The following is a 17,111-nucleotide window of genomic DNA, read 5'->3' as shown; positions in this document are numbered from 1 at the left end:
TTTGTGTTGGCGAAGGGTGATCGTATCAAGGCGGGCGGCGGCCAGCGCGAGCCGCGAGGCTGTCGGCAGAGTAGCTCCATCCCGTAGGTTGATTTTCAGCAGTTTGTGATTGTACATGGAGGAGAACGCACGTTTAACTGCAGTCTTTTAGGTTTCCCCAATACATGATGCATTATGACCCGTTCAGTACGACTGCTGGTTTTTTTGCGACAGTTTCGAAGTGTAATTATAACTGTGACGCATTTTTTCCATCAGCTGTGATAGTGTGTATTGGCTTCGGTTAGCTGGGCTGTATGTTAGTGTTTAGTAGGCGTGTGTAGTGAAATCTGACGTCAAACGGTGATAGATGCTATATGCTTGAAGGTAATACAGTTTTTTTTTTTTAAATTCCTCTCCGTCCAACATGAGCGTCTCGTCAGTTGAACGTATTTCCCACCAAAAAGAATAAAGATTGTACCTTACACCCCAGCGCTTTCCCCCCTAGCTTGTGGGTGTAGGGTAGAGGTTGAGTGTTTCTGTCGCTGGTTTCGAGTGGTATTGCGAAATTTTTTCCCAGCAGGATAACACCAGTTGTATGGTATAGCCATTTTTGCGGCGTATTGCGCTTTTATGCCGTCTTTGTGCAGCGCTATGCATGTAGTTGTGTAATTAGACCCGATCTTCGTGATTAATTACTTAATTATGATCGACATTTGCGTAAGTTTCGAGCGGTACTGGGAGATTTTTTTCCCAGCAGGATAAAGTATGTTATCGTTAGTTTTTGGCATTTTAAGCCGTTCTTGTGCAGCGTAATGCATATAGTTGTGTAATTAGGACCGATATTTGTGAACAATTACGTAATTAGGATCGATGTTTGCCTCACTTTCTCGACAAAAAAAAAAAAAAAAAAAACACTAACCTAACCTTCCTCTCCCACATCTGGTCAGTTCCCATGTGTTGGAGGGTGCACTCAAGCTTTCCATCCAGTAGAATCAGAGATCGAGTCACTGATAAGTTGCGTTTTGTACGTGCACTGAGTGTTTATGCACTGTATTATTTTTGGGTGTCGAAGTGTTGTGAGCGTGTTTACATGCATTATTTCGGTGATCTACAAGTAGTTTACATGTCTGTATGCTGTGTACTGGATTATTTCGGCAATTTACGAGTTGTTTGCGTCTCTGCTCATCAGTGTAATGCATTGTTTGGGAGTAGTTTCCAGGTCTGTAAACTGTATATTGTGACCCCAAGCACATCAGGGTGAGTGTTTTGTATCAGCGTAATAAATAAACTGCGTGAAATCCATCGCTAAATAAATTGTTCCAAAAATAAAGTACACTCCTTCCTCTCTCCAGCAGCCCAGAACAGGCTGAATCCTTTTCCCGCCAGTCCCCCCCCCCCCCCCCCCAAGACCGCTGGGGGAATGAGGAGGCTGGGGCAGACGTGTAGCTCAGAAAAACACGTGATGTCATCATGATGCTGTGTTCTTATGGACTCAACTGCATAGATCACGTGACCTATCGCGCACCCTCTAGGGTGTTCGAGAACATGTCAGTTCTTTGGTCTGGTGGATCGGAAGTAGTTGTCTCTTGTGTGGTGGGAGCTTAACGTAGGTTTTAGTAATGACAGACAATTCCAGTAGACACATATGTTTCTATGTGTTGTGTAATGCATCTTTAAAGCAAAGCATTTATTTGCTGCACTGTATTCTTCTCTTCTTATGTTCAGGCATTAATGCTCGCTTCCGTTCTTCATGCAGTGAGCTGTGGATGCACTCCTCGGTTGAATGAGTGCATGTAATACAGCTATTAAAACTACTCCTGTCTGGCACCAACATTGAACACCGATCACTCAACAAGCACACCATATATTAGCCTTTTGTAGTGGTAACACCGAACTAAGCCGCTATTGCTGGTAGATAATAAATTAAAAGAAATTTCATCAAATTAAAAAAAATTATACAGATTTAAATAAATTGAAAAAAATTTAAACAAGTTATATTCGAATTGAATGACATCATGAGCAGCTTATAGTGGCGGCAACACCATACTAACTCCTCTCAGCTGCAGGAGTAAGCTCTTAAAGCAAAATTCTCTCCAAAATTTGTAATTCCCGCCCATTTTCCAAGAGGATGACACACCAGGACCCCATGGCGAACACACTTGATGGTGGTTCTGCCTCTAATTGTTTAAATAAAGACTGAAAATAAAGACTTATGTACAGTACAGGCCGAGTCCTTTTCCCGCCAGTTCCTAGGAAGAGGTGGCAGACGGATGACTTAGGTTAGTGGAGGCAGCCCAAGTGCCCTTTTTACCCACCACTTTCTTAGGTTAGTAGAGGTAGGCCAATTGACCTATCTGCCCACCAAAATTCGAAATTCCCGCCATTGGGGCGTGGCAATTCCCCGCCAAAACCGCCATCTTGGATAAAGGTACTCGCGTCATCAGCTGAAGTCACGGCCGCCATCTTGGATGACGTCATTGGGATGACACCCGCCTTGTCCCCCTACTTTCGAGTGCTACCACACGTTCCATACAAGCGCAGGAGAATGTCTTCCATAGCGTGATGCTGCTCCCACCAGCCTGGGTCCGTGGTGCGTTACACGTTTCGAGCCGTCATTCATCTCGATGATGACGTTCGTGGAGGCGACCATCGACCTAACGTAGCAAAAATGTGATTCACTCGAAGATTCGATACGTTTACATTGATCCACTGTCGAATTCCGATTGTCCCGAGCCCACTACAATAGCAATTGACGATGTTGTGTCAACATGTGAACACCTAGATGTGGCATGCTGCGGAGCTCCATGTTCAACAATATACGATGAACGGTGTCCTTCGAAACACTTGTGCTTTCACCAACATTGTACTCTTCCGGCGCCAGAAATCACCATCTATCCTACTTTATAGACCAAACAATTCTCCAAACCCCACGTCCTGTGAAGAGTCGCGGACTTTCTACCATTCAGTGCCTAGTTGTAGTCTCAGTGTCCTACGTGGACGTTCGATCAGCTTCGTCATTTTAGAGCTACTCACAGGCTTTGCGTAATAATAATTTGCCCTTTGTCAGAGTCGCTTATCTCAATGGATTTCCGCATTTTCAGTCTATAGCCAGCGCCAACAGGCGGTATCCAACGTCGTGGTGGGCGGTGGTCATAATATTTTGGCTTATCAGTGTACAACGAGCTGCAGACCAGTGTAGGGAATAGGCGGAAATCTCAGCGCCTGCCTGCTATGACAAGGGTATTGAACAGTTGCTACTACTCTAGCTGGAAAGTGTAGCTTAATGTTGCAAATAAAATATTTTAACGATGTTGCACTGTCTGTGTTATTAAGAGGAACGATGCCGCGTGTTTTCGGACTTGCATGCATGCAGGCATTGCAACATTTTATTTATCCGCAACAGCTTTCAATTAAAATGACATCGCCTGTATGGGAATTACATAAGATGTGTAAGAGTATAGGTTGTGACCCAAAAACGACAACATATGAAAGTTTGGGTCTGGCCGTCGGCCGTGCATGGACAGCCAAAGCGGTTAAGAAGGCCACTTGTGTAAACAGGAAATCCGGATTCGAATCCCGGTCAGGCAAAATTTTCGCTGTCATCATTCTCCATATACAATTGCTAATACAATTTATGTGAAACATTTTAGCTTTTCACTGTGTTTTTTTCCATTTAGCTACCGATCACAAATTGACAACAAAATAGTCATCATATACATTGTGTATGTTAGCACACAGTGGGATAGCAACGATCTCACACATTCTAATTGTATATGTTCACTAACCAAAAACACTTTCAAGAAACAAAAAAAGTACAATATTACTTGACTGAGAATATGGTTACCTCTAGTCAGTACGCAAGCTTAGTAATGACGTAGCATGTTCCCCATGAAATCGTTCAAGCTTTTGTAGCTTATTTACATATCTCCTAGTTTGGCAGTGGTACAAAATACAACGTCTCTGTGAAAAAGAACTCTCACTCACCTGCTTGCTACGACGAAGAGGCGAGTTGAGTTAGGCTGCTGTCTATAAGACTCACCTACTTCGCTCTCACAGTCAAATTTCTCATGTTGAGACCCTTCTGGTGACACATACGTACACTTTGAATAAAATGATAGGGTGGGGAAGAGAATGGTTTACTAGCAAATAAATAACAAACTCGTCTGATAAAAACAGGCTTTGTTGTTGAGGCCCTGTGTCCTTCAGTTTCGTTGACAAATGTAAGTATCATATTCATTAACAAAGCGAAATGTGCATCTTACCAGAGTTCAAGGAGCCTTCACAGGAGCTGCTAACTCAGAGTAATTGTCTTCACCACGTACTCTCTACGAATTCGTGAACGCAGCGGCAGATAAAATATCCAATCGAGCATTACTCACGCACAGTCAACGACCCCTTGTACCAAATATTCTGCCACGCAGGACTTTGTACTCTAAACTCCACCCCTATCACATTTAGCCATTCAGTTGAGACCACAAGGCCGCACCTCGTCATCGAAGATAAAAACTGGTAAAATTTGCAGTAACATAGTTACCACAGCCCAACTTACAGTAAACTCGAGTTCAATGGCCGAGTGGATCATAATCAACATAGCTACGTCTAAGTCTGTAATTATCGTCAAAATTAAAAAAAAAAGCTTTTGTTCATCAGTCAAAGTCACTTCCTACATGACTGTAAAATCAAATAAATAACTACTTCAGTCTACTGCTCCACTGAGATTCGACCACCACCAGCGACACGATCTGCGCTCGGCCATCCTTCGTCATGATCTATTTCAAACGAAGGATCGCTACTCCTGTTTGAAAACTTTTCCCCGCCTCTGACGTCACATACATCAATTTTTATAGCACATCTAATTAATCTTTGCCTTAACTTGAGCAGGGCGGGGTGGCTGAGCCGCTCTGGGCGCTACAATCTGGAACCGCGCTACTGCTACGGTTGCAGGTTCGAATCCTGCCTCGGGCGTGGATGTGTGTGATGTCCTTAGGTTAGTTAGGTTTAAGTAGTTCTAAGTTCTAGGGGACTGATGACCTCAGAAGTTAAGTCCCATAGTGCTCAGAGCCAATTGAAGCATTTGAACCTTAACTTGATTTATTACGTAAGCTTACACCCAATACTGGGAGGAGGCAGGAAATAAAATGTCACTGCCACGTCTCGTATTCTTCATCACTTGTACCCATTCCGAAGAACAAGTTGTAAAAAAGGCTCGAAAAACATTTTTAGGTGTCTCACGAATAACAGTGCAGCCACGTTGTTTCACCCAAGCGATCGGTATCTTCATTTGCGAGAAATCATTCTCTAGAGCAGTTCATCTAGGCATTTTTTTCGCTATATTTAAGTAATTTTGCTCTCCAAAACCTTCCTCCAGTTGAATGTGCGGCAAGAATTATTCAGTAAATTGAAATGGGTTTCATTTGTGAATGGCATATTGATCCATGCACACATGTTCTATGACGGTTATCTCTGTGGTTCGGAAACATTGTAAATCTTTAAGTTATACTTTGCACTGCTTTCAGTGCAGCGAAATCAGTGGTCTATGTCTAACATATTTCGTATCGTCAAAGGATCCATTATTACAAAACAGTATAAAAATGGTATCTTTACGGCATTTCGATGTTAACGTTACCAAGCTGCTACATTCTGCTTATAAAAAAGGTGCAAACATTACAGATGCTCGCAGGAGAGCTTCTGTAACGTTTGGAAGGTAGGAGACGAGGTACTGGCAGAAGTAAAGCTGTGAGGAGAGGGCGTGAGTCGTGCATGGGTAGCTCATCTGGTTGGCCTCTGTAATAACAAAACTGAGTGGAAGGATCAACAAACGAACTTTAATAGACGCAACGACCAAAGACAACGATCAGAAAAAAATAGTTGGTAGGGCACTTGCCCGCGAAAGGCAAAGGTCCCAAGTTCGACTCTCGGTCCGGTACACAGTTTTAATCTGCCAGGAAGTTTCACGACAGATGTTGTGGATTTAACATAGATCTTCGTAATCTTTGAATCACGTGTCCTTCTGATGATGGCAGACCACCTTGGCTACACAGATAGAATAATTCTACTTTCTTGAAAACTCTTGGTACCGTTTTCACAATTTTTCTCTTTTCATTTTTCTCTTGTCCTTACTGTTCTTTACTTTGGATGCAAGATCAGCTATGTGCATATCTTGTTACAAACATTTTACTTATTTACTTAAATTAATGTTCTTGTATAAACAGACATCTAGATTACTACAGTGAAAGAACAAAGGTCTTATGATTCTGTTGGTACGATGGTTAAACGCTACTAGCACACAGCTGTCTCCTATTTAAAATAAATTCTAGCACGTCTGGGCTTGAATTTCTCACGTTACTGAAGTACTGAAATCGAAGATGGACTGAGCTCTCTCTCTACTGTACACAGTATGGAAAGGCTTAAATTTTATCCACAGCTAATACAACCGAGTAACGGAGAAATGAAAACAGCTACATTTTGCCCCTTTGCCAGTCAAGTTTTGGCTATGAAAATTTCCCTTTTATCGAAGTCGAAATTAGTTACCTGCATGCCCATTGATATGAGGACGCTCTTGAGAAAGTTTGAAGACTATTTAAAGCTTAAAGTACGTTATTTGTTGCATCACTCTTTCAATATGATATAGGCATCTCGTAATAAAGATAAAACTTTAAGAAAAAACAGAAGCAAAAGTCTCGCTGATGTCGCTCACTAACTCATAAGGACAATGACTGTCAAGGGAATCTTACGTAGCATTCTTGAAAAACCGATTCCGGTACTTCCTCAGTCTTTGTAGAGAAACCACAGCACACGTCAGTCTTGGTGGTTCATCAGGGATTTGAAACCCGAAGAAGGTTCTTTAACTTCCCCATCCCTCTCTGTAAGTATTTTGTAGATCTAACGCAAGTAGTCTGAGAAGATACCGACGATAATGCAGATCAGGTCACAATGAAGATCAAATAAACGTTAAACCAGTATCTGACAGTGTGTCGCAATTTATCATCATTACATCAGAACTTCCTACATCATTTTCCAACATGTATCTCTCAAGGCATAGAATTTGTATATGTTTGCTCATCAACGGAGTGAGGAATCTTCCGTGGGTTTTGTGTAAGGGAAAACAAAGGAAGGTTAGAGTTTATCGTCAAGTCGACGACGAGGCCATTATACGGAGTACAGAGCATAAAATAAAAGGAAGATTACCGTTTAATATCCCGTCGACGGCGTGTCATTTGAGAAGGAGCACAAGCTCGTATTACGAAAAGATGGAGAAAGAAATATGGAGTCCGTTTTCAAAGGGAACCACTCTGGCATTTGCCTGGAGCGATTTAAGGAAATCACGGAAAACCTAAATCTGGTTGGCCTGATGGGCATTTGAAACGTTTTTCTCCAAAAGACGAGTCCAGTGTGTTAAGTGCTGCGCTACCTCGCTCACTGAGAAGAGATCCTCAGACTGGACTCCGGGGAACGAGTTCGCTGCTTCAACTCGCTCAATGTGTAGTGCGCGCGGTTTCATCATCGTCTACAGAATTCCCCAATAACAATTTTCGAAACGAAACTATGATATTTCTTCTTGTCTATGCGTTTACATCAGAAAGCTGTTCAATTGGACACGCTACGAACTATGCCTACCGGAAACTATAGTAAATAGTACCTATTTGAGGCAAAAATTCAAACTCCCTTCTTTTTTACAACGGCAACAAACTCAGCCCACGCTCGGATCAGGTATGTTGCCTGTGAAAGTGGATGATGATCTTTTGTATTGCCACTAATGCACTCCAAGGTAAAGTCGGAGTAGTTTCTTCATGAAGGCACTGGCACTTCGGTTATATAATTCTTCCAGATTTAGAGATACACCACGCTAAACACCATAACAATTTTAAACTGGGTCGCAGCACACTGCAGACGTTCTCTTTTGGAAGAAAGATATGTTTAATGTACAGTCGAAGCCAATTTAATTCAAGATATTTCAGCAGCATCCCAAATGCTCTGAGCACTATGGGACTTAACATCTGAGGTCATCAGTCCCCTAGAACTTAGAACTACTTAAACCTAACTAACCTAAGGACATCACACATCCATGCCCGAGGCAGGATTCGAACCTGCGACCGTAGCGGTCGCGCGGTTCCAGACTATAGCGCCTAGAACCGCTCGGCCACCCCGGCCGGCTTTTAACAGCATCCCAACGAAACAAACTTAAATGGAAACGACGATCACAGCAATCGTGCTAGGCTACGCTCTAAACTTGGCTTCTCAGGAATACCACATAACAGTAGAGGTAAAGGTGGATAAATGGGCCCCCACTCTGTTTTTTTTATCTAACACCTTTTATTTTTAGTATAATCACCTGAAATTAACATAAAACATTTCTCTAGTATGCCCTGCAATAGTTACGACATGTTTTGGTCCAACTTTTTAATATTTAAAACAAAATTTAATTTTTTTCCTGATACTCTGCATTTTGTTGCGTCAAGAATTTGTGCTGGTAATATGGGCCCCAATGTAGTTTGAAATAAAAAGAAACAAACATTTTAAAAATATAATTTTATTTAATTTTTCTGTATAATGAAAGAAAGATTCACTCTGAACATTGTTACTTAGTCTACTGGTGAGATGATTTTCACAGCCTACGCCTAGCCTACTTACAATAGTCACACACATAAGTATCTTTTTCGCATCCAGCGCATTCGTTTTGAGCCCACATCTCACAGGCTATACACTGGACCCAAAGTTCAGCTTTTGTGTCCTTTGAAAAAATCCCTTCACAAAATAGACATACAGCGTCGTCAACATCAGGGACAGAAACACCAACGTTTTATTTCTTGTGCAAAGCTGATAGGCCATGCGCCTGACGTAATTTCTGGTAAGGCTGTAGAATTTGGATTCCATAATGAGAAGATATTTAACCAGTTCGTCCTCAAGTCCCTGTGGTAAAACCGGTGGAAAGCCTTTGGAGCGTAGAACGAGGGACAGAGTACACTTTAACCGCTTTTTTCAACCTCATTTTTTTCTCTTTAATAGCTACAATAGCATTTCCCGTATTTGCTTTGTCCCACGATTGCCGTTTCGATTTTTTTGGGGGTACAAGATGTGTTCGAGGCATTTGAAACATAAAGAGTAATAATATCTGATTGATTTTACGGGGCCCATAATACCAGCAGCAAAAGGGGCCCATACATCCACCCTCGCCATCTTGGGAAAAACGATCTTGCCTACGGTTAGTTTGGTTCGCAACCGACGTTAATTAACGTAAAACGGTACCCCAACAGCAAGCTAAATACGTACCTTACCTTAGTTCTACTAATAACATGTTAGAAATTTGAGTTTTATTCAAGTAAACACTAACCTTTCAAACTTTTGATGACAGCGAAAAAATTCACAGCACAACTACTCACAAACCATGACAGCTACTACGTCTGCGCACTGTACAGTGAAGTTTGGCAACTAGTTTTAGTAGTTCATGTGCTCTCCGCTAGAATTCGTGTCCTGTACTTCCAAATATGTAGGGGGCCCATAATACCAGCAGGGGCCCATTTTTCCACCTTTGCCTCTACTAGTACTATGTCAACTAGTTCGGTAAAACTTGCTATAAGGTACGCGCGATCACTTTGGCGCATTTACCAAATTAAGGCTGTGCAACTATTCTCGTTTATAATGGACAAGAGCATACATTTTTTGAAGTGTGAAAGTGCATTCGACATCTAGCGCAATGATATGGGAAACAAGTTTCAAAACTGTGGCTCTTTAATTACAAGCCGGTGGAAATCAAAGTACGATCGAATTTGATTTTGGTATCCACAGCTCGTATCATACTAAAAAGATTTTCTAGTTTTATTTAGATACAAACCATTATGTTCGACGAGTGGTGTTAGGGAATATACTAATTATGGTAAAATAATTAGTAGAGATGCTGAAACTGCCAGCATCTAATAAGTCACCCTGCAGTTGCGATTTACCTAGCCGTAAAATACGGCGCAATTGAAATACAGGGCTATTACAAATGATTGAAGCGATTTCATAAATTCACTGTAGCTCCATTTATTGACATATGGTCACGACACACTACAGATACGTAGAAAAACTCATAAAGTTTTGTTCGGCTGAAGCCGCACTTCAGGTTTCTGCCGCCAGAGGGCTCGAGAGCGCAGTGAAACAAAATGGCGACAGGAGCCGAGAAAGCGTATGTCGTGCTAGAAATGCACTCACATCAGTCAGTCATAACAGTGCAACGACACTTCAGGACAAAGTTCAACAAAGATCCACCAACTGCTAACTCCATTCGGCGATGGTATGCGCAGTTTAAAGCTTCTGGATGCCTCTGTAAGGGGAAATCAACGGGTCGGCCTGCAGTGAGCGAAGAAACGGTTGAACGCGTGCGGGCAAGTTTCACGCGTAGCCCGCGGAAGTCGACGAATAAAGCAAGCAGAGAGCTAAACGTACCACAGCCGACGGTTTGGAAAATCTTACGGAAAAGGCTAAAGCAGAAGCCTTACCGTTTACAATGTTCGGCATTTCTTAAACAGGAGATTGGAAAACTGATGGATCGGTCGTGGTGGAGATCATGATCAGCAATTCATGTCATGGCCTCCACGCTCTCCCGACTTAACCCCATGCGATTTCTTTCTGTGGGGTTATGTGAAAGATTCAGTGTTTAAACCTCCTCTACCAAGATACGTGCCAGAACTGCGAGCTCGCATCAGCGATGCTTTCGAACTCATTGATGGGGACATGCTGCGCCGAGTGTGGGAGGAACTTGATTATCGGCTTGATGTCTGCCGAATCACTAAAGGGGCACATATCGAACATTTGTGAATGCCTAAAAAAACTTTTTGAGTTTTTGTATGTGTGTGCAAAGCATTGTGAAAATATCTCAAATAATAAAGTTATTGTAGAGCTGTGAAATCGCTTCAATCATTTGTAATAACCCTGTATGTGCTGAATAAGTACCCAGTGATCGTTCATTAAGTAGCTAGAGTCTTTTGCCATAATTTAGGATTTAAAAGGTATTACTTGGATTTATGAGCAAGAACCGTCAATTGTGGCGTGAGTATGTAGCTGCCAAATATTTGCTTGTAGGCTCTGTAGCTGCTGCTCGTGCACAGGACGATACTTGTTTCTCTTTCGTGATTATTTAGCTCTGCATTTATAGTTTGAATCATAGCAAAGCACAGCGAAAGAGAAACAAACTAGCGTACTGATACTGCTATTACCCCAAGTAGTTAGGAAAAGACGTATCAGTGACTCATGGCAGAAGAAGGTTACAGAAATCGCACATTGTTTTTCGTTAGTAAGTCTTGTCAAGAGACATGAAAATTTCTGACAAATATGACATATCTGTAGACGTCAATCATCTACTGACAACGCAATGCCAGTCTATCCAATACGTTTCCAATACTACAGCAATCAATTTATTTACATAAATGAGGAAAAGTAACGAAAAGCAGTATGTCTTTACTATAACTTGAGAAGTTAAAATTTTTTAACTAGCTCTCATGACGTTAACTGTATCTTCATATAATTTTTTTTCCGTGGATGTACTCGTAGGCATTTCTGCACGTCTCTACTTCGACGTAAACACACACTTGAGAGTTTCAGTGAAAATTTGTGATGCCTGTAAATAGCAAATGAAAAAAAAAGTCACCTCCAGTTGCTGCAGACATTTGCGCTGGAACAGCAGAAGAAAGACTGACAACAACTGCTGCTACAAGCAATAGATTTAATAATCAGTATTAGTTTCGTGTTTCTTGAAGCCATTTTTTTATATTCACACATGCGTATGACATTTGCTGATAACGTTCACGTAGTTATTAAGTTATGTAGCCATGATATTCACCATATAAATTTTTGTTGTTGTGCAGTTGGCAATAAAACGAAAGAAAGTTACACTCTATTGAGTGTCGTATAAATGTTAATATGACACATTTTCAATGTTTGCAAGTTGTAGAGAACTGCATATACAACAAAACCATAATTATTGATTTGTTAAGATCCTCACTACATCTGGGTCCACGTACAGACTGTCCGCAACCCACTTTATAGCCTTTGGCGGACGGTACTCTGTACCACTAATGGTCATTTCCCTCCCGGTTCCAGTCGCAAATGGAGCGAGAGGGAAAAACTTCCCATATGCATCTCTACCAACCCTAATATCCTTAATAATTTCTCCTTACCGTCATTACTCGAGATGAACGTTGCCCGAAACAGAATCATTCTGCAGTCTGTCGAAAATTCTGGTTCTCTAAACGGCCTCAATAACATTATGCGAAAAGTTCTTCTTCCCTCCAAGGATGTACATCTAAACTCACGAAAGGTTTCTGTAACACTCCCATACTGACTGAACCTGCCAGAACTATGTCCAGCATAACACCTCTGGAACCTTCCTTTAATCAGACGTGGTGGTGATGTCAAACATTTCAGCAGCGCTCGAGAAGAGTTCGCACAACGGTTCTGTAAGCAGTCTCCTAAAGGGTGCACCAAGTTCTGGAAATTTTCCCCAGTAAACTGTTGTCTGCCATTCGCCTTTACTACAACTGATCGTACGTTCCATTTCACGTCGTTTTGCATCGTTATGTCTAGACATTCAGTCGATATAACTGACTCAAGCCGCCTTATAATAACGTTAATAACGTATTCGAGCATAGCAGTATCTGCAGTACATACAATTAAAGCCATCAGACATTCTTCTCGTCACCCTACAGGCCCATAAAGGCAGTCATCACCGATACCTCCCAGTACACACCAACGCAATCAAAAAAAAGTCTCAGAATGATGTCCATCCTATCCCATAGATAGTTTGCTTACATGAAGAATAGGTGTGGACTTATTATACTTCCCTAGGGTATTGTTGATATTACCTTTGTCTCTGATAAATACTCACCGTCCAGGACAACGTACTAGGTTCTATTACTCAAGTTGTCTTCAAGCCAGAAACATGATTAGAAACAAATTCCATGTGCTCAAACCCTTATCAACTGTGGCGTGATACAATGTCGAAGGCTTTTCGGAAATCTAGGAATACACAAGTGAAGCTTTCTAAATCCATGCTGATTTGTGGCCAGCAGCTATTATTTCTCCAGCAAACTCATTATATTCGAGCACATACTATACTCAAGAAACTTAGAGTAAGTCGACGATAAAGCGATTTGTCTGTAATTTTATATATCCGTCCCCTTCCCTTCTTAAATATGCAGTAACCTGCTCTTTTTCGAGTTGCTTGAGACTTCGCTCAGCGAAATATTCACGATTAATGCCTGCCAATGACGCAAAGTGCTCTCTATAGCTTCATAGGGAATCCACAGCAGTTGCCCTGTAATATTAGTAATGAACCCTGGCTCTTTAAATTCTTAAATTAACTTTGAGATACATTAATATCTTTATGCTTTGCGAAAACTCTGGCAAATGTACTAAGCATAATCACGTTAACACAGTGTACCATGTAGGGTTACGCACCACATTCTTTGAGATATTGCGTGAAAACGTATCTCGAATTAAAAAATATTGCCATATGTTTTGTCGGGCAGAAACTCGTATTGTTACTACACTAGATGGTAAAGAAGAGTTAATATATGATATCCTTTTTTATTATTTATTATGTTTGTTAAGTATATATCAAGCACCTTAAAAGTAAAATGCATCTTTGAGTAGTAATATATACTTACTGCAGACAGTGGTGCAACAGAAACTATTTGTGATTGAATGTAAGAACTATTGCACAAACAAACACACACTATTACTTAAAATAAACTGCTGCAAGAGTGGTAATATAGCAGTTCTGACTTTCAAGTGAAATTAAATTGAAATAATGCAGTCTTCTGAGGCGCCTGTTGCAATCTGCAGAGTACAAGATTCAAACAGCTTTTCGAACATTGTGCTGTTCTATTTTGCCATAAAATCTCTCAATGTAACTCTCTACATGTACAATTGCTGGAATTCAAATAAGGTTTCGGATCGTATTTAATATTCTGTTTGGTTACGATACCAAAACATGGCTCGCATATATGTCATTCCACTCAATCATAACATTCGTAATTAAAATATAATTCTGCTATCGGGAATGTGTGGAATACAGTTCAGATAATGTGATCTTTCAGTTAAAAAGTCTCATTCACTTTTCACATGCCATTATTCCAGCACAATATGTTATTTTCTTGCAAATTAATTACGAATTGGTCCAAAAACATTAACAGCTAAACAGTATTTGTTCTGAAAATGACACCAAAGTACCGAAAAATTAACGACAGCTGGGCAATCACCAGTATAGTAATAGATCTTGAAAATTTTGTAAAACCAAACAAATAAAATTTCGCATGAATTTTTATGCGTCGGCATACAGTTCCAGAAATCAGCAACTCTCTAGATGGACATGTGTTACTTGTACCAAAAAAGGCGTTCCCAGGTAATTCAGCTTCTTTTTTGTCTCTGTCTAGAGACGGGAAGATGCAGTGATGTGTTCGATTAGTGCTTAGGGATATAAGGATTCGAAAGAGACGTTAAGCATAACCGGGAGTTTTCAGTGTGATTCCGAGCGATTGTTCAATTATTTATTTCTATAGCAGTGATGGACTCATCATTCGCAGCTAGCCTGAACTAGTAAGTATTTTGTAACTTTAATGGTGTTACAAAGCAAGGAAATATTGGAAGCTGAATTTATAAGAATCATGATCAATCGACACTTGTTTAGAAGTCTTACAAACAGGACACCAGTTTTTTTCTCATTTAACACGATTGAAGTCAAAGTCTACCAGTCCTACGCGCTTTTTCCGCTAAGATTCCACCAATTAGTTATATCGTTATAAGGAATCTTGTTTCTTCAGACGTAATTAATATTTATTTATCAGTAGACTGTTACGTATATCGCAAATAAAGCGTACGTTATTCAGACCAGGTATTGCCCGGTATGCGTGCATTAATGGGTCAATGACAAACAGTTAATTTCATCAAGACTCTTTATTATACCTCGCTAATACGTTGTCATGGATGTACCAAGGTGTTTAGCACTGTTGTTATCACTCCTTTCCGAAAAAAAGGTTCACTGTAGCGTTACAAATGTCTGGTACAACATAAGAGAAAAAAGAAACTGGCGCAGTTCGAAAGAAGTACGGACACACTTCTAGTCCGCCGCCTTAGCTCGTTGCTTTACCGCTGTTGCACGAAGCCTGTCGCTCTTGTCTGGTATTTAATAGTCTCGTAAAGCTTTTCGCCTGTATTTCTCGTAAACACTTGGGAAACACATTGAACTGGAGCCGAATTTGTTACATATAAGACTGTACGGGGTTGGCAAAATAAAACTGGCACGGAAAATATTTCGTGCACCTGAAGATAGGCAACTTACTTACATCCTCCGCACCTGGGGCGGATAGCGTAAGTTGGGTTGCCTATCTTAAGGCGCGTGGAATGTTTTCGGGGCCTTTTATTTTGGCCACCCTGCACTAGAAGAGTGCGCGAGATCAGCAAAATCGGTGAGCCGTTGGGTGTATGCTTTCCTTCTCACTACAAGTGAGGTATTAGTCTTACTGCTGCTTCAGCAAAAGATCCTGGCCTACGAAAGAAGCTGTTCTAACTAAATGGAGATCATCCATGTACTGAAATGCAAGGACGAATTGAGCTGACGCTGCATGTTTAGAGGAGAGCGAGCTGGGCTGCGTACTCACCTGGAGCGCGGCAGGGACAACGGTGGGGTGCTCGCTCTCGCGCGCTTATCAAGGCCCTGATAAACCGCCCGCCGCCTGCCATTGGCCGCTCTGAGTGGCTGCACAACGTCGTTCGCAGTTTACACGTCCAGTTCTAGCCTTTTAGCGACTGAATGTAGCGAGACAAGTAGTAGATAAATTGTACAGCTATTGATCTGCGCAAGGTAGCACCATGACTTATATGAACGTCAATTCCGTCATGGTAATTTATCTTTTTCGTGTTTTTTCTAAATGACGCAAGAGGAATGCGAATATTATTACGTAGGCGATACCATTTCCTTCCTCACCAACATCTACAAGCCGCTTCACAGTACAGGGCGAAAAATAATCTTATCTGTATCAGCGACCTCCTGTTTTTTTCAAGCCATATATTTGTGATACAGTTCTACTCAATCACCACGCTTTTCATAAATCCAATATCGATTTGGACCAAACTATCTATTCCAAATCGATTGCTTCAAATGAGAACAGCTCTGTTCGTCATGAACTAAATTCTACGTAACAATACACCGTCGTGTCGCATTAATGTGACCATCACATATGTTTGACGTCAACGTGCAATAGCCACTCGCAGAAAACCGGTGGCAGCACTAGCAGCGGAGGGTATATAAGGCGAGTCGAGAGACGCGGAAAACAATGCCGTCGTGTTCGTAATGCGGAAACGGAGTGATTTATCTGACGTCCAAAAGGTCATGACCTTTGGCTTTCGGGCCAAAGGTGGAAACATTTCCGTAACGGCTAAGTTTGTAAACTGTTCACGTGTCGTCTTGGTTAAAGCACACTAAAGCGCCAAAGAAACTGGTATAGGCATGCGTATTCAACTACAGAGATATGTAAACAGGCAGAATACGGCGCTGCGGTCGGAAAAAAATGGTTCAAATGGCTCTGAGCACTATGGGCCTTAACATCTGAGGTCATCAGTCCCCTATAACTTAGAACTACTTAAACCTAACTAACCTAAGGACATCACACACATCCATGCCCGTGGCAGGATTCGAACCTGCGACCGGAGCGGTCGCGCGGTTCCAGAGTGGAGCACCTAGAACCGCTCAGCCACACTGGTCGGCTTGCGGTCGGAAACGCCTATGTAAGACAGCACGTGTCTCTTGCAGTTGTTAGATCGGTTGCTGCTGCTACAGTAGCAGGTTATCAAGATTTAAGTGAGTTTGAAATATTGTTATAGCCGGCGCACGAGCGATGGGACACAGCATCTCCGCGGTAGTGATGAAGTGGGGGTTTTCCCGTACGACCATTTAACGAGTGTACCGTGAATATCAGGAATCCGGTAAAACATAAAATCTCCGACATCGCTGCGGCCGGAAAAGATCCTGCAAGAACGGGACCAACGACGACTAAAGAGAGTCGTTCAGCGTAGCAAATTGCCGAAGATTTCAATGCTGGGCCATCCACAAGTGTCAGCGTGCGCGCCATTCAACGGAACATTATCGATATGAGCTT

The 17,111-nt window shown here is 41.6% G+C and overlaps 1 protein-coding gene across 1 annotated transcript in view; it reads right to left on the bottom strand.

The window, feature by feature from the left end:
• The window catches only part of LOC126249715 (uncharacterized), a 193,881-nt gene extending 178,155 nt beyond the window's left edge, over positions 1-15,726 (bottom strand). Inside the window, exon 1 of the mRNA XM_049951396.1 lies at positions 15,615-15,726. The gene's annotated coding sequence lies outside the window, so the exon portion shown is untranslated. The remainder of the gene's footprint in view (positions 1-15,614) is intronic.
• Between the last annotated feature and the right edge of the window lie 1,385 nt (positions 15,727-17,111).

Source organism: Schistocerca nitens, chromosome 3 (assembly GCF_023898315.1).
Source record: "Schistocerca nitens isolate TAMUIC-IGC-003100 chromosome 3, iqSchNite1.1, whole genome shotgun sequence".
Taxonomy (NCBI): Eukaryota; Metazoa; Arthropoda; class Insecta; order Orthoptera; family Acrididae; genus Schistocerca; species Schistocerca nitens.
This window is presented reverse-complemented; position numbering and strand designations above follow the sequence as displayed.